At 44.6% G+C, this 23,205-nt stretch overlaps 1 long non-coding RNA gene across 1 annotated transcript in view; it reads right to left on the bottom strand.

Moving 5' to 3' along the window:
* Positions 1-7,015: 7,015 nt before the first annotated feature.
* LOC308577287 overlaps positions 7,016-23,205 on the bottom strand; it is a 397,406-nt gene continuing 381,216 nt past the window's right edge. Inside the window, exon 2 of the long non-coding RNA XR_014003568.1 lies at positions 7,016-7,412. This is a non-coding gene — a long non-coding RNA (uncharacterized lncRNA). The remainder of the gene's footprint in view (positions 7,413-23,205) is intronic.

The following is a 23,205-nucleotide window of genomic DNA, read 5'->3' as shown; positions in this document are numbered from 1 at the left end:
ACTCATTTCTAAAGCACACCATGCAGGGAGAGATATGTGCCAAATTGTGAAAATGTAGAGAGTACTCATAGAAATATAACGTCACAATTATGCTCACATCCCCCTACATTTAGGGCCAATAAATACATGTCCTTGCATTCTCTTTATTTCTCTTCTTTTCAGATGGCCTTCAACACTGGGCCTATGGGGGTTTGTGAGGGAGAATGTAACCCTAACACAGTTGCTATTAAAATTGGTCCCACTGAAGCGGAACATTGTATTTTTGGTCTGCCGCCTTGGGTTTCACTGAATACAATGCACCTTTAAAAACAAAAACAGATAGTTGAACTCAAATAAGTGCAATAAGGGTTATTTTGTGGCTTATTTTCAATAAAACATTTTATGTCTGTGAAGTAACAGTACAGTCATACCTCAGATTAGAGTCGCTTCAGGTTGCGTTTTTTTGGGTTGCTGACAACCGAAACCCGGAAGTACTGGAATGGGTTACTTCTGGGTTTCAGAAGTCACGTATGCGCAGAAGCACTAAACTGTGCTTTGCACATGCGCAGAAGCACTGCGTTGCAACCTGCGCGTGCGCAGACACGGGTTGCGAACACTGTGGGTTGCGAATGTGCATCCCGCACAGATCACGTTCGCAACCCGAGCGTCCACTGTACTTACATGTAATAAGGAATTATTATTAATTGCAAGTATTAGATGGGCCATTGGCAGACTCTTGTGTTCCTACATTACTTTGAAATTTTTAATATGCTCTGATGTTGGACTCAGTGGGCCATAAATTTGGACATTACATTGTTTTGAATGCCATTTAATTTTGTGTGGGGAGAAGGTTTATTTTCCCAAGGCATTTAAATTTAAAAGGGCTTTTAAAAGCTGGACAGATTTTGTGGGCAATTCTTGAACGTGGTTTTACATCAGGTGTAAAAATCTGTGTGATCAAAAATAGCTTGGTTCACTGAGTTCTGCATACTGCAGTAAGTCCTGCAAAGTCATGGATCTCTAAAAATAGATGATGAGTTCAGGGGGTCTGTGTAAAGCCACCAGACTGCCCTAGATGATGAAAGTGTAATACTCTGTTTCAAGCTGTGACCAATGCAAGCAGCTACATTTGGACATACCAGCTGAGGTCTATCTACTTCACCTTTGCCATTTCAAAGCAAAAGACAGATATAAGGCTTGAGTGCTACTGCTGAAGATGGAGGCTACAGTTATGTCAGAGCAAAATCAGTTGATTAAATGTTGATTTTAATCATTTTTCAACACATGCTACAGGACAAAAGGCTTTACTCATTTATGTATACCAAGAATTTCTTCGACAAATGATGGTAGGTCACAACTAAAATAATATTAAAAACCAACGTCATAACATACCAATATAACACAATTTTATAAAAGTACTTAAATCTACAGCAAAAACTGTGCATGAAAAGGCCCGGGCAAATGAAGACGTTGTAACCTGGTGCCAAAGAATCACAATACATGAAGCATTATATATACTATATACTTCATTAATCGTGGACACCCCTGATCTGTACTAAGACTGCACTGTGAATAATGCGGTGTACCCTCAAAGCTTCTGTTTGCCCTGGAAAGGAAACAAGTATTTTCCCTCCTGAGGCACATAGCAGCTTGGGGTGGGGGGTGGGGAACCAGTTCTAGTTTAGAAAACAAGAAAGGGTGGAAGAGTTAAACCACACTCCCCAGGCTGCAATCCTGCTTTAGACTGGAGGTCCTGTTGCTGCTATAATCAACAAAACAAAAACATGGCCATGCACATAGCACATCATCTAGTTCTGTGCTGAAATCCTACTGTTTTATGCAAGTAACGCTTGGGAGAATAATCCAGAACTGGGATGACGCTACAGAGCAGGCCTTGTCTCTGTGTACCTAGCCTTGGGAGGTCAGGAACCCAAGGAAGGGCTTTTGAAGATGGTGTTCCACTGTGTATCTGTGGATTTGTGGCTGAAAATGGAAGACGGGCTGAATAGTCATTTTGATTTTTAATTCTATTTTATTGTTTCTTTTATTTCATATTTTCCATTTTATTGCCATTTGGGTTTTATTGTCGGGAGCCAGCATCTATGGGGACATGGAAAAGTGGGGCTGGTAGGTCTAGCTCTGCTTTTAGCCCTTAGGCATTCAGGCAAATGTCTGACTAAAGCTTGTGCCTGGTAGAGTACAGGATGCTCACATCCCCCCACACCAGCTAGGGAATCTGCAGCAACCTTCTGCACCATCTGAAGCTTCTGAATGAATGTCAAGGGCAGCCCCCTTAATTTTACAAGTCAGGTTGCATTAATCAAACCTGGAATTTACAGAAGTGTGGATCACTGTATGTGGTCCAGCATGTCTAAGAGAGGAAAACAGTGATGGGGCTGCATATTCACCCTGGGAACCTACCTTGTGCCTTCTACTGAGTTAGATCATTGGCCTATTCAGCTCAATATTGTCTAATCAACACTGATCAGCAATAGCTGACCAGGGTTATAGGCGGGAGTCTTTCCCAGCCCTACCTGGAGAGGCTGGGGAAGGATGGAGAATCTGTGGCTCTCCAAATGTTGTTGCACTTCAACTCCCATCAGCCCAGCTACCAATGGTCAGGTATGATGGAAGCTGTAGCTCAACAACATCTAGGTTAGTCACCCCTTCCCTACCACTGTACACATGACTTAATACAATATATCTACTAGCCAGATGGGTGGGCTATAAATATTTAAAATTTGTTGTTGTTGTTGTTGTTGTTGTTGTTGTTGTTGTTGTTGTTGTTGTTGTTGTTGTGTTTCCTTTTTCTGAAGGGACAAGGAAATCAGAATGACTTTATCAACTGCAGCTCCTTTCTGAGAAAGCAGCTTTCTGCATAATTCATCCTTATTTTCCTCATATTTTAAGTAAACTTCCTCTACCTAGATCAGTTGAGTAAACCCAACCCATAAAATAAAAAGGAAACAATGAACTGTAGCATAGGTAGGTTAAAATGTGTAACTTTTGGAGGTAAACTGTTACTAAGGAATATACAGCTTTTAGACTTTGTGTGAGGATTTTGGTAGACCACAATATTATGCAAAAACGGCAGGATCAAAAATAAAACATTGTTCCAAGCAAGAGTTTACACAATTAGCTGAAAGAATAACAACAACAGTCATAATCTCATTAGATGAATACCAGCAGAATGACATCTGATTGTTTTGGAGTTTTTTAAAAAAACTTTTGCAGCAAGCCTGGGAAATATTAAGGTGACGTGTAATAGGCAGCAGCCTTGCTGAGCTGATAGCAGATCGTGCTACAGATTAAAACCATAGACAGCTGCATTTCCGACACTTGCCAAGGCCAGCCTTGCCATGAGGCAAATTTTAGGAGCAGTTTGTGGTAATTTTTGCAATAGGTGGTACATTTGCTGCTGTGGATTATCCTGTTGCACAAGACTGTGATCCTGATAACGGACAGTAACAATGATTGTTCCCCCACCCACCCAGGGCAAGTGTGAAGAAAGATCGCATCTGGTTAAGCAATGTGTTGAGGAGCTACATTTTAACTCTTGCTACTGTTGTGGGGCGGGAAAGTGGGGGTAAAATCCTGTCAATTTGTGTCAAGAGATTCCGGTCATATATTTTTGTGCTTTTATATTGCATATTGTGTATTACTATTGTAAACCATCCTGTGATCTTCGGATGAAGAGTGGTATAGTAATATAATATAATATAATATAATATAATATAATATAATATAATATAATATAATATAATATAATATAATATAATATAATATAATATAATATAATATAATATAATATAATATAATATAATATAATACTTGGAGAGCAGAGGATAACAGGCAGTGATAGCAAGGACTCAGGAGGCTCCAGATAATGACAGGGGGGGCTCTGTCAGGGGCGGAAGAAGGGGGCGGGGGGGGCGGTTCGCACCAGGTGCCTTCACTGAGGGCCGACATTTGGCGTGCCCCCCCTGTGACTCCCAGGCCTATGCTGAGCTGTTGGGGGAAGGGGCGGAGCTGCACTGCCTTGCCAGCGACCTTTCCCCCTTCGTTTTGACAGCTCGGGAGAGGCTTGGGAGTCATAGGCGTGCAGCACGCTGTTGCCCCCCAATCCTGGGCTGCTTCCGGGGGGGGGGGAGCCTCCCACGAGCTGTCAAAAGGAAGAGGGAAGGGAGGAAGGCTGCTGGCAAAGCAGCACGGTTCCCTCCCCCCCCACCCACCCAGGAAGCAGTCTGCCATGGGCAGCTTGCTCTGCCCCCATGGGCATCTCGCCCCGCCCCCTGGGATGCTTGCTCTGCCCCCATGGCCCTGCATGTGCGCCACTCCAGGTGCCAGAACAACTAGCTCTGCCTCTGGCCTCTGTACAGGGGTGTGGGTCTGGGCAGCTGCTCAGCAATGCCTATCCTAGGGGTCAGCAACCTTTTTCAGCCGTGGACCGGTCTACCGTCCCTCAGACCATGTGGTGGGCTGGACTATATTTTGAAAAAATATTCTTCTCATGTAAAGACATGCTGATTCCCAGACCATCCACAGGCCGGATTGAGAAGGCGATTGGGCCACATCCAGCCTGCGGGCCTTAGGTTGCCTATCCCTGGCCTATCCTAATGGTCACCCCGGGACCACTCTCAACAGGAATTCATCATGTCACCATGCAATCATGGTAAAAGAGGCAGGAAACATTAAATAAAAACAAACCAAAGGGGAACCAAAACAGAAGTCCCTATTTATATGTTAACCCGATGTAGTTTGTGCAACAGGGAAGGGGTATGCCTACCCTTTAGATAGATTTAGATAACTGTGCTGAAAATGCCACACATTGTTTATGAAATTCATATTCTGCCCTTCCTCCAAAAGGAGCCTGGGGCAGCAAACATGAAAGTGATCTGACAACACAATACAAATACAATTAAAAACCAAATAAAACAAAAGTATACAGTGGTACCTCAGGTTAATTTGTTCTGGAGGTCCATACTTAACCTGAAACTGTTCTTAACCTGAAGCACCACTTTAGCTAATGGGGCCTTCCGCTGCTGTGTTGCCGCCGGAGCACGATTTCTGTTCTCATCCTGAAGCAAAGTTCTTAACCTGAGGTAATATTTCTGGGTTAGCGGAGGCTGTAACCTGAAGCGTATGTAACCTGAAGTGTAAAGATACCTAAACACACATGCCTCAAAAGTTGCAAAACCTAATTTCCTAATCTAAAATAATTTAAATTATTGATTTAGCTATTTCCCAAATCCCAACGACTGCTGTTCTTAGCTTTTAAGAAACAGTAGGGAGATTGACAGGCATGAACAGGCATAGGTGAAGCTCCTGCCCACACAAAGCTTCCCACAGGGCCGGCCCAGCACGTTTTGCTGCTGAGAGAAAATGGAATGTGCCACCTCCTTCCCTGCCACCTCTGCCACTGCCCCCAAGAAAAAGGTGGAGGGAAGGAGGCTGGCTAGGGGTGGGGAATCAATGGCATGGAGAAAGAAGAGGAGGAGGAGGCAGGCGGTGAGGAGGGGGGAGTCAGCAGCAGCATGGAGAATGCATTGGTGGCATTTGTGTCAGGGGTGGGGGCGGCAAGCAGCGCACCACTTGCGGGCCTAGATCTGCTGCTTCTCCCAATGGTCCTATGCCTGCCACACTGAGGCAACTGCTTCACTTTGCCTCATGGGTGGGCTGGCCCTGCTTCCTGAGCACATATCTGAAATTCAAAGTGTTGTAGCATATAGCATACTTTTCTTTTTTTTAAGTGAGAACTCAGGCAATCACCGATCGTGTACAGGGCTTGCAGCAGATATGTAAGGCCACTTCTGTTTAGGAGGGAACGGTTAAGCCAGTGGCACTTTGAGGTTTATTTAATCATCCAGTTTGCAATCTAGGGGGTGTCCAAACAACTACTTCACAGTTCATAAAAAAAACTACAAAAAGGGGGCAGAGGGATCTTATAGAGTGCTATTACATTTATTAAAAAAAACAAAAAACCCAAAAGTAGACTTTCACTGATAGCTGTCTACTCCAGTGAAATTCCATAATTTCAAGCACTGTAGCGCTCTTGCATCTTGTTGCCATTTAGGGTCTACATTTGAGTGTGTTTTATTAGAAAACTGCTACCTCACAATGCTGCAGCCTATGATGATAGTAAAGGGATGTGGGTGGATGTTTAACTCCTGCAGTTCCAGGAGAGGAACAAGCAGCAATTGGTGTCCCAATGGATTGAACTCTTCACTAGGTAATCCTTGGTGGCGGCCTGAGACAGCAAAAACAGGAATTTCACAACTAAGTTGCTAATGCTCAGCTGTGTGCTATACAGCGACTTCTTTTATAAATACTGTATGGGACACATCTACCAAGTTTGCTCAGTTTATTTTGTGCTCTCCCCTTCCTCCATTGCATGGAACTTGTGTGGAACTGCATGGAATTTGCCTGACTCAAACCATGCACATTGCAAAAGGGAGTTCTGGAAAAGCAGGGGGAACTCTGGCTATCACCCACATACATAAGGCAAAGCACTTTGCATATCTCTTAGGTGCACGCTTCTTAATGTTGGAAAAGTGGCAGCCTGCCAATCAGAATTAGATGTATGCTGCCCACACTGCAAGGTATGTATAAAAAGGCTCAAGTTACACTGATACGTGGCAATCTCTCATGTGCTATTGTGCTCAGGTTATCCTACGTGGAATAGGTCATGTAAACTAAAGTTTCAGAATCAATGGCTCCACTGTTACTTTCCCTGCTGCTTGTCAAACATTCTTGCTTGCCATGCAGGAAACCACACCAATGCCAGGAGAGCTCAGGGAATGCTTAGACGCTTGTGCGCAGGAGAGAGAAGTGTGCTAATCTTTAGCAACACTTAGACATTTTAAGTTTCCACCTTCCTGTCCTAACTCCAAGCTCCCAGAACTAGCAAACACCTCCTCTTGCACATTTTGGCAGGCAATGACCGCTATTGCTCTTTTTTCCCCGCTTCCAACTCCAGTTTACCAACTCTAGTTGCCCTGGTGACCAAAATGTTTCCCATCAAGAGACTGGAAAAAAATCAAGTAACCATACATTTTATTGGAAAATTATTTTTTTCCTGCAACAAACAAGTAGTATTTGAAAGCACACTAAAAAAATAACAAGAGGTTTCTCAAAATCTGACACCTCTTCTCTGTGCAAGCAAGCTGCTACAACTTGGAAGGGTGGGAACTGGCTTGTAGGAACTGGATGTCTGTGATCTATTTATTCCTCTCTGCAGCACGTCCAAGTGTTCCCTAGTACATGCTTCCTTGCTGATCATATGAGCAAACTGCTACAGAAGTTGAGCTGAGAGATCTTGTTTCTCCCTCTAGTGTTCAAAGCTGGATCTTGGAGTGCCAGGTAATTTTCGTCCCTCCATTTTATCAACAGTGTTCATGGTAGGGAAAAATGGCTGAATGAGAATACAGTGGTACCTCGGTTAAGAACTTAATTTGTTCCTCAGGTCCCTTCTTAACCTGAAACTGTTCTTAACCTGAAGCACCACTTTAGCTAATGGGGCCTCCTGCTGCCGCCGCAGCACGATTTCTGTTCTCATCCTGAAGCAAAGTTCTTAACCCGAGGTACTATTTCTGGGTTAGCGGAGTCTGTAACCTGAAGCGTCTGTAACCTGAAGGGTATGTAACCCGAGGTACCACTGTATTTCAATTTTGAATTGTATTGCTTCTTCTCCAGTAGAGGATATTCGTTGTGAGATATGGTGTGCACTTTCGTAAAGGTGGCTGTGTTCCTTTATTCCCTGCAGGTTCTCAAATCCCTCCCACCACCTTTGTTCCTCACTCTTGCCTACTGCCTTGTTGAGTCAGACGTAATGCTGGCTTACTTGTATTCCTTTCCTCACACTGTGCCACCAACACGCAAACCACACTTTGGGTGTCTCCTGTTGAAATGTTTAGCTTCTAAGAGGCAGGCAGTCAAGCTGGTCTATATACCTCTTTAACACTTTTTTATTTTTAACGGTGGAGTGGGCACTTGTGCTACTTCCCTCCTATTATGACAGCCCAGGGATTTAATGATGTCTCTTATTTAAAGATCTGCCCAGTATTCAGCACAGAACAGCAGAAAAATGAGTTTACCTAATTTTGGAACTGCCTCTTTCACAGAGTGAGCACTGTCAGGCTTGCAGATCCCCTTCCCTCCTTCCACAAGACTGGCTTGGTCTTCGCCTCTCCCATTGCATCTTCCCACCTCCCACAGAGAAAGAGGTGGGGGGAAAACCCACAAGAAGTCACATCTCATTTCCTTTAATTATAAAAAGTGTACTTCATTTACAGTCATAATCATAGAATTTTGCATATCAATTGGCCTGGCCCCATTTGACAAAAACGCAAAGGGGTAGCAGGGCAGTGTTTTGTTTTGTTTTTTAATGCCCCAATACAGAGCGTCTTTCTCTTTTAACTCCCTTCTCCATCCATCCCCCAAATTAACTGGGAGTTGAAGGCATATGGGATGTAGCTGCATTCTTCCTGATTATGCCATCATAAAAAAATACACAAATGTTACGAGAACACAATGCGTCTTACATAAATGCTGTTATCTCTTTTGACCACATAAATTTTGTTCTTTGCATCTGAGCAGCTTCTCTGAGCATATTCCATAAAAATGACAAATTCAGCCAGAGCGCTTCCTCCCCCCTCCCCAGTCAAAATCTAAATTTTCCCTCCTCAGGGTCAGACAGACATATTTTGGCACCTGAGGTGAACCACAAAATGGTGCCCCCCCCCACTTCCAGGGGAAAAGTAAGAGAACAGTAGGGGAATAAAGCTCTACATCAGGATCTGCTGCCCCGTGGATGCTGCTGCTTGAGGGAATCGCCTCACCTTGCCTCCTGGGGGGGGGGGGCTAGCCCTGTCTCTCCCAATGATAATCTTTAATAATAATGGTGTGCCCAAAGGGTCTGGTTAAAACCATTGACCAGAGTTGTTGCAGTTTCCTTGGGCAGGAAATAAAAATGAGGATCTAATAGGATCTATGACATACCGGATTGTCACCACGCAGGGGACAGAGATGGCTATTTGCCCACATACATCAGGGGCAAGTGTGAGACACAAATTCAACAAATCCTACTTATCTTCACAGGTTGCCACCTTAGCAAGTGTTTATCCACACACCTTTGTGGTAAGTTGTGACTTGACCATTGGTCCATTTTGGGGGGGGGGGACAGTCAAGAGATTGGGGAGTTTTCAATACACTGAAGCATACATTCATACCACCACAACCCACCCCAGCTACCCAGGCGGTGTGGCTCCCGAGATCCACTCGGACAAACGGCGGTGAAAAAGAGAACGTAACGAGATGACATTCAGCCCAGCCACGGAAAGAAAAGAAAAGCCCAGGCAGGTCAGGCGATGCTGCTACAAAACTCGTGAAAGTCCCTTTCCATGAAGATCTCGCTCTCGATGACATCGTCCTCGGAGGGGAAGTACTGCAAGCTCTCCTCTTGCAGCGCGCCCTCCAGGGATCCTCCGAAGAAGCGCAGCCCGGGCGCCTGCGGCAGGAGGCCGCCGTCGTCGGGGGGCGGCAGCAGCGCCGCCGCTGTCGTCGGGGCCCAGGCGGGCGAGGGCGACCCGTCGGCGCTGGGGCAGTCCATGAGCGCCCCGCGCGCGTTCTCCAGCACGCCCAGGTACGAGTCCATATCGAGCGGGTCCATCTCGCAGTCCGAGCCGCCGCTCTCGGTGCCCACCGAGTCCGAGCGGAGGTGCATGAGCTGGTACTTCTCGCGCATCAGGAACTGGTTGGTGTTGCGCGGTGCCCGCATGCCCGGCGCCCGCTTGCCCATCATGTTGACCGGGCGCAGAGACAGCAGCACCCGCGGCCGCGTGGGCCGGTAGCAGCGGGGCCAAACCTTGGCTTGCTGCTGCTGCTGGTGGTGATAGTGCTGGCGTCCGTGCGCCCTCGAGGAACTGGGGTTCCTGCCCCGCCTCCGGTGGTGCCAGCTGGGCCTGCCGCGGCCGAAGACCCTCCGCGGCTGCCCCCTCTCCTTCAGCGGCTGCAAGCGGGAGAACGCCCCTTCCGGCACCTCTTCGCCTCTCCCGGCCTGGGGGGGATCCCAGCAGCGGACCCCCTTGCCGCACATCAGCAGCTCTTGCCTTCTCAGCATAGCAAAGGACACTCCTCTCGCATACTCCCGGGGCAGCTGCCAAGCAACCCCCCCAAAAGCAGCAGCCCTCCTCGCCTCGTCCTTTCCCCCCTCTCGCTGCTTCCTTCTCGGGTCGGTTTCTCCAGACGCCCTTCAAACCTCCAGATCCCCCACACTGGGCTCTCCTCGCCTAGCTTCTACCTTTTCACAATCCGCTCCGTTTTTTTCTTGACCAGAGCCTTTTTGCAGCGCATAGCCCGGCCGAGAGGCTGCAGGCTGAGGGGCAGCTTGACCACCTCGAAGGCTAGCTGCTGCTGCTGCTGCTGCTCAGAGTTGCTAGGTGGGTCCGGGGGTGTTTTTGCTCAAGTCCAAGAACCCCCTTTCTCTACAGGAACGGGATTTTGGTGCCTGAGACGGTGGGGAAAGGAGAGGGGGGGTGAGGAGGAGTGAAGCGCCACTGGGCTGTGCCTACAAGTTCCGCTCAGCTCAAAGCGCTCAAAAAATAAAGCACATACCGAACTCTCCCTACTCGCTTCAGCCTCTGTGTGTTTGAACGCTTCGCCTCGCCCACTTATATATATAGTTTGGAACGATCCAATGGCGGCCACTGTAGGGGGGTGAGCCGTTTCCCACAATTATCTACACAAATATTCCCACAAATATTTCCAGAGCCTTAACTGGAGGGACACAAATAAAACGCAAAAATTAGACAATCTGAGGGGAGGAGGGAAGATGCTGCTGTGAGGTTCCTTTCCCCATTTTTTTTTGGGGGGGGTGTTTGTGTGAGGGTGTATATCTATATCTATGTTGGTTTGGTCCAAATCGCAAGGCAAGTCATTTTCTCCTGAGCTCCTATGCACAAACCGTACTTACGCTTGCGTTTTCTTTCGAGAGCCGCGTCTTCGAGGTCTCTTCCGTAAAGTGCCTAGCTGTCCGTAGAAGCGCGAGCGAGTGGGGTAGGCGCGTAAAATGGCTCAAAGTGGGTCGCTGAACCCGGCAGACGCGAAAGGAGTGTGGCGGCCCGAGAAAGTTCACGTCCGCATCTCGGTAGCGGAGAGATAGAGCCGTCAGAATGCACAGTCTGCGGTTCCACTCCTAGGACGGAAGGCTGCAAAGCGCATTTTCAGTGACATTCAAGGCTATATATATCTACAGTACTCAATTCCTTCTTAACTCTATTTCCCTGCTCAATTTAACTCCTTCTTGCTTCTTAGCTTCATATCAATGGACCTCTCCACCACCCACCCAACCCCCATGTCAGCTGGCAGACGATTCCGCCATCCTGTCTCCTTGGCCAGGGCAGAGAAAATGGTGGACTGTGTTCCTTGAAGGTGGACATATTTGTTTGGACGTTTCCACTTGCACCCCGATTTGGAAGCAAACCCCTTTTAGTTCAGCGGAGCTCACAAGGAAGCATGTTTAGGGATTGAGAGGAGACCGATCTGCTCTCTTTCCAGAAACATGAAGCAGCCCCGGCGTGGAAGCCGCTTCCACAGGTGCTTCCCTCCCTCACCAATGAACATTTTCTCATAAACTGTCAGACTAAGACTGCAAACCTATGCGCACTTGCTAGAAGTGAGAGTAAACCTCACTGAACACAAGAGATATTTCTTCTGCGTAAACAAGACGCTGAGATTGGACGGCACGGGGTACATTTTCGGGGGCAGTTCAGTTTAAGAAAAGTGAGCAGTGCTGCTCATCTATCATCGCTAAGGTCAGGTTAATGTTACTTTTTAAGAATGCGCGTTGTTGTTATTATTCTTAAAATGACTGCTATATAGTACAGTACTGTGTAGTAAATTCCTTGCAATGGCGGCGGGTAGCAAAGAAGCTGTGGAATATGGTGTACTAGGAGGAAGAGGATGGGTCAAACGTTTCCCTATTTACGAGAGTGCAGCAGCGCCAGCACGAATCGAAGGGGACGCGCGCGCAGCCAGCTCTTCTGGCCTTGTTTATAATCGTCACGTGGAGCAGTTCTTGCACACACCCACCCCGAGAAGATGAGTAAACAAACAGAACTGTCTCACTAAGAGACTTCAAAAATAGGAGTTTATGCTTTGTTGTGTTCCTTTACTTATTTTCTCCCAGTTCAGCTTGGGTTTTCCAATGTGGATTTATTTTATTTTTTGCAGATATTTCAGTGGGGTGGGAGGGTCTTGATGATGATGATTTAGATTCACTACTCTTTGCTGGGTGCACTAATGCACACCTTGTTTCTTAATGGTAAACGACCACTTTAAAATCTTGGGCTTTGCACTTAGGGAAAGCAGGAGAACCATAATACTGTAGCTGCAGGGGATATGTGAGGATCTGGCTCACTATCCTAATTATTCCGCCCCCCGCCTTTTTTTTTTTTTAAAGAAGGAAAACTATCCCATTACAATTTGATATATGGCAAAATGTGAAGTTTATATGCTACCCACTGGCTCTCAGCCAAACTCTAGTTGTCTTAAATGTGCCTTAGCGCCCTTCCAGATGTTTTTTGTGTAGCTCTATAGCTGCTGGGGTTTTTTTCCAGACTTATTCCCGTACTTCCACATGTCATTATCATTCCATCGCTATTCTGGAACACTGCATTCACCAAACCACTTTTAATTCAATTGCAAAAAGATCTGGCATTTGTAAAATATCCAAAATGGTCCTGAAATGTTTGCATTGTGTGGAGGTTTTGTGCAATTGCCCACATTTTGCATGGCTGATTGGTGCGTGTAGTTTGAGCAGCTCTGCTTTGCCCCTTCCCCTCCATCAGACTTTTTGCACAGGAAGTTATATGTAGCTCAGACCAAAACAGTGAACTGGAGAAGTTATTGCTGTCTGATCTCCTAATCTCCGTCATGCTGGAATAGCAAGGATTAAACCCCACACCCCATCCACACTCATAACTCATTTACTGATTGGAGGGGCAAATACGTTTACTTATAATTATCACGATTCGTAAGAGTTGGAATTATTACTTGTGTTGGTAGGTCAATACTGGATTAGTGGAGGAGCAGGGATCCCCCAAATCTGTGGGTGCCAGATTTTTCCTTCTAGATTCTTGGGTGCTGGGGTTTAATCAGAGCTTTGACAATTAAGGTGAGCGGATCCACTTCCGGGTTAGCGCCTCCGGCAATGGCGGATTCCCTCTGATCGGGAGGAATCCGCTCCGTGGAAATCAGGGTCTGGACCGCCACAGCAAGGCGGAGACCCACTAAAAACCACAGGCGGGAGAAGCCTGTGGACGTGGGATTCGGCTGGCACCTTTTGTGCCTCCCCTACTCGCGGGGAAACCCGGTTCCGGGGTTCCGGAGCGACGTGGGGTGAGCGGCGCGGTGCTTCGAATCGACTGCTTCTTTCACGGAGTGAAGCCGCATTGCTGTTGCCGGAGAGCGCTGACTTTTTCCTGTGGACAATTGGACTTTAAACAACTACCCGTGAGTAGAACGGAAAATTGGATCTTTAAACACCTTAATTTAGCATCGAAACGGGAAGGTTTCAAACAGGAAGTCCGCCTTCCTCTTTTGTAAATAGATTGAAGCAAAGAAGTTGCAAACTAAAGTCTGGAAAGCCTTTTGTAAAGGATTAAATCTCCATTGGTTAAAATTACCAAACCCCCCTTGGAAGCAGGAGAAGAGGGGGGAAATTTTAGATCGCCTAAGCCTGCAGGAGAGAGAGTGAAGGAAGATAAATTACCACAGTTTTGAACCTGGGAATGGGCTGCCAGTAAGATCGACGTTTTGGGAAAGTTCATTGACTGTGAATAAAACGTATGTTGACAGATAGTTAAATAAGAGAAATATATTGTTTCCATTGTTTCCTTTTGCATTTAAAAAGGAGCAAAAGTAACTGAAAATCGAACTAACTTTGTTGCTGGATCTGCATTTAAAAGTACGGATACAAATAGAAATTGTTTCCCCTAGAGGGAGTTTTTGAAACTGTTGCAGGAGTGGAGCTGGGGAATTTTCCAGCTGTAGAGATTAAAGACCGTGAGAATCAGAGATTGACCTTGGACAAGAATGTCGACAGAAGAAGCCTTAGTGATTGCATTTTGCAAGACAAGTGCTTTATTGGAACAGCTTCATAAGAAGACTGATGTGATGATTATTAAAATTGACAATTTGGGACAAAAAATGACTGATTTGGGACAAAAAGTGAATACCTATACAGAAACAACTCAGGATTTTATTCAGGAATCTGTTTTGACATGGCAAGCTGTGGAGAAGACGAAGGAGAAAGTTGTTGTTGAACCTCAAGTAACCCAAGTGGAGAGAGCCCCGGCCTTACAGAGGCAATTTGATGAACATAAGCTGTTGCCTTTTACGATTGAATCCAGAGAAAGCCAGATTTGGAGGGATGGAGTCCCGCTTGGATTGGAGAAGGAAAGTTGGATAGATCCCTTTATGCAGGGATGTTCTGGCTTTTGGGACCTGGATTTGGGTCAGGGGGAGATTGGAGTTGTGGGGGCCTTTAGCTTTGGAGGGATTTTGAAACACGCTCTGAAATATCTTTTGGACTCTAGTTCTGACTATGGAGAATGGGCTGACCTGTCGAGAAGGAATAAATACATTGTTAGGTTGGAGTTTCCCCGAGATCTACTCCTCAGTGCCAAAGGAAGGAAATATTGTTCTTAAAGATCAGCAGAAGATAAAGTAAAGCACATGTATAAATATGAAGAAGATCTGCAGAAGGGACATGGAAAAGAGTTAAGAGCCTCGGATAGAAGATCACCAGGCTGATGGACCATATGGAATTGATAGAAAGGACTGACAGAATCCGAGACCAGGGAGAAGAGACGGTGGAAGAAGATTGGAAAAAAGTTTAAAAATTTATTTAGAGAAATATTGTAAAATTAATGAGTGTTAGAAAAATGTTGGAATGAAATTATACGGCTTTAGTAGAAATGTTATAAGGAGTTAAGTACAAATAAGTTTTAGGGTTTTAATGGTAAGATAAGGTTAAAATAAATTAAGACAATTAAATGACAGAAAACAGTGAAAGATGGAAAGGAATTGCTGAAATAATTAATAACTAGAACACAAAAAAGGGAGGTGTGAGGAGGTCGATGAAACAAGTTAATGAAAGATAAAGATATGGAAATATTGGATGTGTTTTTAATTGTTTTTGCTTTTGTTTTTGTTTTGATGTATTGTGTCTTTTGTTTTTTTAATATGTACTGTAATGTATTGATTTGCATTGTTTACTTTTTCTTTTTCTTTTTTACTTCTTTCTGTAATTCTTAAACTTTTAATAATTTTTTTTTTTTTAAAAAAAGACAATTAAGGTGAGCTGACAGGCTGAGCTTGTTTTGCTGCAAGATAGAGAGGCAGAGGAGATGATGGCCCTGCCATTACCCCATCGCAAAAGCCATCTAGAAGACAAAAGACCCTACAAGGGCAACATGAATGTGATGTCACACAGGGGAAAAAATTGTCCTTTTACGCAGAGGTTTGGAGCAAGGTGTTCTGGGAACAAGGAGGAGGAATGTAGGCAAAACTCCATGTGGTGCTGGCTAGAGGAGGCTGCACTGTGAGACTGGAGGCCATGATTGGCTGCTGCTACTTTGTGAGAGGAGCAATGAGGGACACCCTTTGAACATAATGTTCTGCACCCCCTCCATTGAAGGCTTCATATGTAAATATGTATGAATAAACCATATTTCTAAGACTCTGCAAAATCCGCTTGGGTGAGCGCCTGGAACCCCCTGGCAACCAGCTACTGCTCAGCAGAGATTGGCTGTGGTGTGCAGCTATGGGCTGGATTCCAGTAACTGGCCTGCACAATGACTTCCGTTAGTGTAATGGGACTTGCCCCCTCTCTTCCTGCCGTGCCCCTACACTCACACCCCCAATATAGTCTCAGGGGTGTGTGCTTGGGAGAACCCTCAGAATATGCAGGGGAATGAGAGGGGAGAGAGTTGGTCAGGCAAGCAGAAATTCTTGTGCTTTCGGAAACTTTAGCATGATGTCTAATTCCTCCCTACATTTCCGCAGGAGGCTACATGAATGGATTTTGCTTCACATTCCAGAGTCTTGCTAGTCCTCACATTGATGACAATAAAAGCATTTGTTTGTGTGTGTAGTACACTGCTCAGTTGGCTGAGCAATGGCAGGGGCGTTTGTAATGATGTACCTGTATGATATACGGATATGGTTAACGTGATAAAATCCTATTCTTTGGCATTGGCTGGATTAGACGACCTCCTGATCCTCTCTTTTTCTCTTCCATGTGAATATTTCAAATAAAGTCACAGGGATAACTTATATCACCACAGGGAGTCCAAAATACATTCACCAGCTAAATAATTCTGAGAGGCCTAGGTTAAGACCAGCCATAGGTAAACTCCGGCCCTCCAGATGTTTGGGACTACAATTCCCATCATCCCTAGCTAACAGGACAAGTGGTCAGGGATGATGGGAATTGTAGTCCCAAACATCTGGAGGGCCGGAGTTTGTCTATGCCTGGTTAAGACGGTACCCTTGAAATATTTTTTCATGTGAGGAAGAAGTGTTTTGCCTGAGGCAAAACAGAAGGCAGTGTCAGGTAACTCAAGACACCTTGACTCACCCCACTGGTTCACATTGCCACCTCATCCTGTTTCTTCACCTGGTGAAGAACTACAAAAATGAACTACAATACAAAGCATGACTTATTACTAATCAGCCACCATTGACTAAAAAAAAGAAAGAACAATTTTCAGAGGAAAGGCTCATCTGCTGAGAAGAGCCTGTCATTTGTCTAATCCAGGCATCCCCAACCTGCGGCCCTCCAGATGTTTTTGCCTACAACTCCCATGATCCCTAGCTAACAGGACCAGTGGTCAGGGATGATGGGAATTGTAGTCCAAAACATCTGGAGGGCTGAAGGTTGGGGATGCCTGGTCTAATCTGTGGAGTGGCAGTAGAAAATGAGAATCAGAATTGTGTGGTGGTTTAGTATCTATTCAGATCTCTGATGAAAAGTATGTGTATTTATTTAGAATCAAAATGTGTCTGATGTACCAATTGCAATTAAATTAACCAAATGCTGTTGCTTATGGAACCAAAACAACCACAGCCACATACATGGAACCATCAGCAGCTAGCTGATTGTAACCACCTAGTTTGCAGAAGTGCACAACATCTTTGGAAGAAACTCTCAGGAGGGGATTGAAATGGATCGTGGCTATTGATGTACACCACTTCCCAAATCAGTGGTGGGAGTGCACTGGATGTAGAGTACATGGGAGTGTGTACACAGCCTTGGTGCAATCTGAATGTGGGTTCTTGAATGGGAATCAAAACCAGTCTCACCTTTTAATTTGCAATATTAATAATGGAGCACATTGCAGGGCCGCCATAAGCACCTTTACCCTCCAACCTACAATCAGGGTATAACAGTGAATTATACTGCAAGGCTGTTTGTAGACTACTCTCTGCAATGTGTAGATAAAAGGACCTCTGCCTTTCAAGCCTTTTTCATGTCCTTTTTCCAACAGTCCACACATTCACTTAGCAGTCATGTTTATAAATCAAGTGTGGAAAAGCCAAGTGATGCACATAGCTGTGTGCACCTAGATTTAGCCTGGGAAAGGCACTCTGCATACTCATATCCCTGCTTTGTTGTTTTGTAACCTCTGAGACAGACACCTGGCATTCAGCATTCCAGTGCTAAGCTTTGATGTCAGACCTGTAACTGTCATCTAAGCTATGAATAAACCATGTGTGTATTTTGTCACATGGAAAGTAGTGGGATGAGAAAAGGTGATGTCATTGCTTACCTTGTGAACGTATATTTGGATAGACTTTGTAACAGCTGCAGATCAAGAGGTTTGCACTGAAACCTCATAGTTATTCCCTAAGCTCAGGATAGCCAGTGTGGCACCCTCCAGATGTTGCTGGCCTACAACTCTTGTCATTCCTGACCATTACCCATGCTGGCTGGGGCTGATGCATGTTGGAGTCCACCTGTCCTAAGAAGTGTCTATGTTAACAATTCTGGGAAGCTTTTGGGTCTTCAGACACCCTCCCAACCCACTCATTTTATCCTAAATATGCCAAGGGTACAATGCACTCTCATAAACTTCAAGCCTGCTATTTCCCCCCTGCTCACTCTTTTCTTTTCTTTCTTTTTAAGAAATCTGCCTGGACAAAGAAAATTAAATTAAAATCCACATTTAAATAGCATTCCTGGGGGAAAAGCTGGGCTTAATTTGGGGCAGGGTTCGATCAGGAAAACTGCTCCTTAGAGTGGAGCCTGCAAAAATGTGAATAAAAAGGTGCATCTGAGCATGTTCAGAGAACCATTCCTTCACCCTTGAGTAACCACACCCTGTGCCTAGTCTAATTACTCATGGCTGGCTTACCACATTTTAAAGTGAGTGAAACAGTGAACATTACCAACTACCGAGTTGGGAGCAAGGGCAATACAGTCTTGAGTCTAAGCCTCCTTAGCTGCCCCACTGTATATAGTCTGAATTAAGGAGGTCTTCCAGGACTAATTACGTGACATATATTCAGACTTTGGTGTCTCCCTTTCAACAAATTAATCACTGGGAGTGTTATTTTTCCATGAGACTTTCCAGTAGACTGCAAAGTTATAAGGCTTAACATTAATATTGCTCACAGTACTTGAGGCTTTAATGGACGATGCAGAATCATCAGGCTCAGCTGATTTGGAGAAATTATCCTAGAGTACCTTACTATAGGAATTTAGGGAAACACTGTATTCATAACTGTCTGCCTTAGGGCTGGCTCATATGTCACAGAAAGGCCCATATGATTCAGCTTGACTGCCTGAAGCAATGCATGTGTACTAAGCACTCTCCATCTATGCAGCTGTGACTTCCTAGTGCTGATTCTTGCAGCAGAACATTTTTCAGCCACCATACAGGTAAGATCATGTTGCATCCAGAAACAGCTATGCTCATCTGCTAAGATTCTCCATGTAACAGTGGTGTTTGACAACCACTGTTGTCCGTGATGTTTGACAACTTTCTTTGCTGCTATTGTGATAATCATATTGGCCCACATTGCCCTTTCCCTCCACTGGGAGTCCCTTGGGACTGTATACCTTCAGGAGAGTGGTGGGTGCTGCTTGTAGTCTGAAACACAGAATAACTCTAACTTAAACATACCTGTTTGACATTTATGGTTTGCACAGAATGTGAATCATAGTTTGGTGTCACCTACAGATTTGATGAGCATCTCCTCAAGTCATCCAAGACATTTATTAAAAATGTTGAACGACAATAGGCCCAGAACAGAGCCCTGTGTCACCTCACTTGTCAACTTTTTTTACAGGATGATGAGGAACCATTAGTGAGCACTCTTTGGGTTCTATTAGTTAACCAGCTGCAAATCCATCTAACAGCAGTGCTTTTTTTCTGGCGGTGATAAAAGTTATGCAGTACCAGTGTCTTTCCTCCCCTAAATGTCAAAAGTGTGGCACTTACTGTAACAATTTAATGGTGAGTTCTGGCACCTTTTGTTCTAAAAAAAAAGCACTGCCTAATAGTAACCTTGCCCAGCCCATATTTTGTGTCCTTGAACTCTGATGATTCTTCTTGCTTGTCTGGAAAGAAGACAGGGGGGCGTGTGTCTGTAGAAACTAGCCTATTATGTAAGCGCACATTTTCATTAATACTGTTCGACACACTTCTGCCTCTTGCTCCACCCACCATTGGCATGTGACGCCTGTGGGATAAATCAGGCTCATACAACCAAATGCTTAATTCTAATGAATGCATAAAGCGGTTAAGACCATAGAGTAAGCTGTCCTGCCAGTCTTAGCGAGGGCCACGCCCTCATCTTGGGAGGTAGCATTACCAAACTCTTTGTTCTCTCTCTTCCATGATGTGAACCCTAACAGTAAGGAGGTCTACAATACATGCTCTGAGCTTAGATTGCGGTGGGTTAAGCAAGCCATCTTTGTGTTTGATACAATTAATTTAGAAACATTTACCACTTGGGAACTAACCTAGGTTTTGCCGCATGTCTTTTCTTGCTGATGTATGGAATAGCACATGAATCTGACATTTGAAAAGTTTGTAAGTAAACAATTCCTAACCTACCAAATGTGCAGTCTGTTTCTATGCTAAGGGAAGTGGGGAACTTTGCAAGCAACATAGAAGGGCTATTTTAAAGGTCTAACAGTCTGTATTTCCACACTTTACTTTGCTTGCATGTTTTATGATTTTAAATCTCTGCTGGGGATCTCACCCCTGGCCTATACAAATCATCAGTGCTTTTCACTAACTTTGAAATATTTATGAAAACAGATTTTAATACCTGAATCCAGAACTTGGATAACAATGAATATATGAAAAGTCCTTCTCAAGCAGATGTCTATAGGACTCTATAACAGTACGGTATTGAATGACTACCCAGTGAAGGAAAATATTGCCCTCTAGTGGTCTTTCACTCAAAGCTGATTAACATAGCATTAAGGTACCAGGGTGTGTTTGAAAGCATAGAGTGAAGCTGTAAATGTATGCATGTTTTAACTCTGTTTTATAGCTGTGCTGTAAAATGCTTTACAAATCTCTGCAAGTGCTGCATTAATGAACATAAGTGCTGGTACATATTTTATTAAGAGATATCCTGTGCTCAGGTTTTCTGCATAGCCTCACTTCTAGAACTTGGGCAGTTACAGTTTTAGTGCATGCCATCTCCAGACTATTGCATTTTGCTTTCAGTGTATGATCAGCATCTTCAATTCCTTCTTGTTAAATGGCAGAAGAAATATTTTCATAACAAACCACAGAATTTTGTTGGAATTAAGATAACTACACCCTAGGTATGGAGGAATACTGAACCAGAAACAGAAAGGAGGCAATGTTTTTATTCTGCCCATTTAGCTGTTAGACAACCAGGTGAATATTTTCAAACCATATGGGACTCTCACTTCCAGAGCCAAGACTGATGGGACCAGATACCTTGATGAGGTATGATATGTTTGAAATTAAACTTTTAAAATTAATGTACTTTACTACTGACATTAATGCGAGGGGTAAAGAACTGCACTTCTTACTCTCCCCTGAAATTATAGTAGTAACAGAAGCCATTGTACTATAGAGGGCAGAATTCTGGACCTTGAGCCAAAATGACTTGTGTTCCTCATTTGTGAAGTGCACTGTTTAAGCCTAACCTACCTGTCAGGTTAACTTTAAAGGTAAAGTTAGATAATCCTATCTTCTAAGGAATACAGGATTATTTTCATTTAAAATTGAAGAATTTATGGAGGGTGAGGTATGTAGTAGATACTGTTGTGCCTTTCCGCTTTGATATAGGCTGAGAAAAATAGTGCCACTCTGAATATTCCTTTGCATTAATTATGTGAATGCTGCTTACTTTACCCCGAGGAGCTGCCAGTGTGTTGTGAGCTCCAACTGTCACAAATCCTGACAACTGGCATAGTTGGCTGGGGCTGCCGTTATAGCTGGCAACATTGTGCAGGGCACCACAATGCCTATTCACACTGAGGTCCAGCACCGAGGGCCTTCTGGCGGTTCCCTCACTGCGAGAAGCCAAGTTACAGGGAACCCGGCAGAGGGCCTTCTCGGTAGTGGCGCCCTCCCTGTGGAACGCCCTCCCACCAGATGTCAAAGAGAAGAAGAAGAAGAAGAGTTTGGATTTGATATCCCGCCTTTCACTCCCTTTTAAGGAGTCTCAAAGCGGCTAACATTCTCCTTTCCCTTCCTCCCCCACAACAAACACTCTGTGAGGTGAGTGGGGCTGAGAGACTTCAAAGAAGTGTGACTGGCCCAAGGTCACCCAGCAGCTGCATGTGGAGGAGCGGAGACGCGAACCCGGTTCCCCAGATTACGAGACTACCGCTCTTAACCACTACACCATACTGGCAGACTTTTAGAAGACATCTGAAGGCAGCCCTGTTTAGGGAAGCTTTTAATGTTTGATGTATCACAGTATTTTAATATTCTTTTGGAAGCCGCCCAGAGTGGCTGGGGAAACCCAGCCAGATGGGCGGGGTATAAATTATTAATTATTATTATTATTATTATTATTATTATTATTATTATTATTATTATTATTATTATTTACCCCAACTATTTCCCCCTAGGGAGGCAGAAATAGCTACACAATACTTTACCTGCTTTACCTCAGCAATTGTTCCCCAGAAAAACTAATGTAGTTCCAAAGTGGTTCACTCCCTTTTAGGCAGCATAGGGAAAACAGCAGCGAAGCCTGAAAGATAATCTAGAAATAAGTAAACACTGAACACTGATGAAGCCTGAGCCAGAAGGATTGTTTCTTGATTACTTACAGCAGCAAAATGCTGTGAACACACCCTAGATTACAAACAGGCCATGCTGGTGTTCAAATTACATAAAAGACAAAACAGCAAAGGAAACACATGTTGATGGAAATTTAATATCAGTGATAAAAAGAAAAGAAGAAATAATGTTTGTACATCTCTGTGTTTTTTTTGCCTATAGACAGCATCTGTTCCTCCATATAAATTTTCAGTATTTAATCTCTCCACATCCCTGCCACAATGAATCACCTCCTCACTCAATTCAAACCAGCACTTTGAACTGGGCACAGAAACCAATTGGCAGTCTGTACAGTTGAGGTTGGATTGCTGTCTTGACCTTGTGAGCAACCTGGCCACTGCCTTTTGCGCCAGCGGAAGTTTCTGAACCATATTTGGACACAGCTCCACATATAACGTGCTGCAGTAATCTAACCTAGAGGTTACCAAAGCAGAAGTCAGACTATCCCCATCTAGATAGGGGCACAGCAGGGCCACCAACCAATCTGATGGAAATAAGTCCGTTCCACAGGGCCACCTGAGCCTCAAGCGACAGCAATGGATCCAGAAGTACACAATCCTTCAAAGGCAGTATAACCCCATCAAGAGCGGGCAACCTCCCATCCATCTGGTCTAGGGAACCACCCAATAACAGTGCCTTGCTTCAGTAATGGAGAGCCAATAAACTGAAGTTCAATCCATATAAGATTGAGCTTCAGTTTATTGGCTCTCCAGTGCATCCACTGCCACACCTGCAGAACTTTCTGTCCCATTAAACTTTAATTAGTTTAATGCTTATCAAATGTCCAGTGCGCTTCCGATGCGACAACGTTCCATTACAGCAGAGCTTTTCGCACAGCGGCTCAAGAAGGGCTGGAGAGTCAGCATCTTTTCAATAAAGG

This window comes from Podarcis bocagei (genome assembly GCF_964188305.1).
Source record: "Podarcis bocagei genome assembly, chromosome: 2".
Taxonomy (NCBI): domain Eukaryota; kingdom Metazoa; phylum Chordata; class Lepidosauria; order Squamata; family Lacertidae; genus Podarcis; species Podarcis bocagei.
The sequence above is the reverse complement of the archived record's forward strand: the minus strand, read 5'-3'. Positions and strand labels throughout refer to the sequence as shown.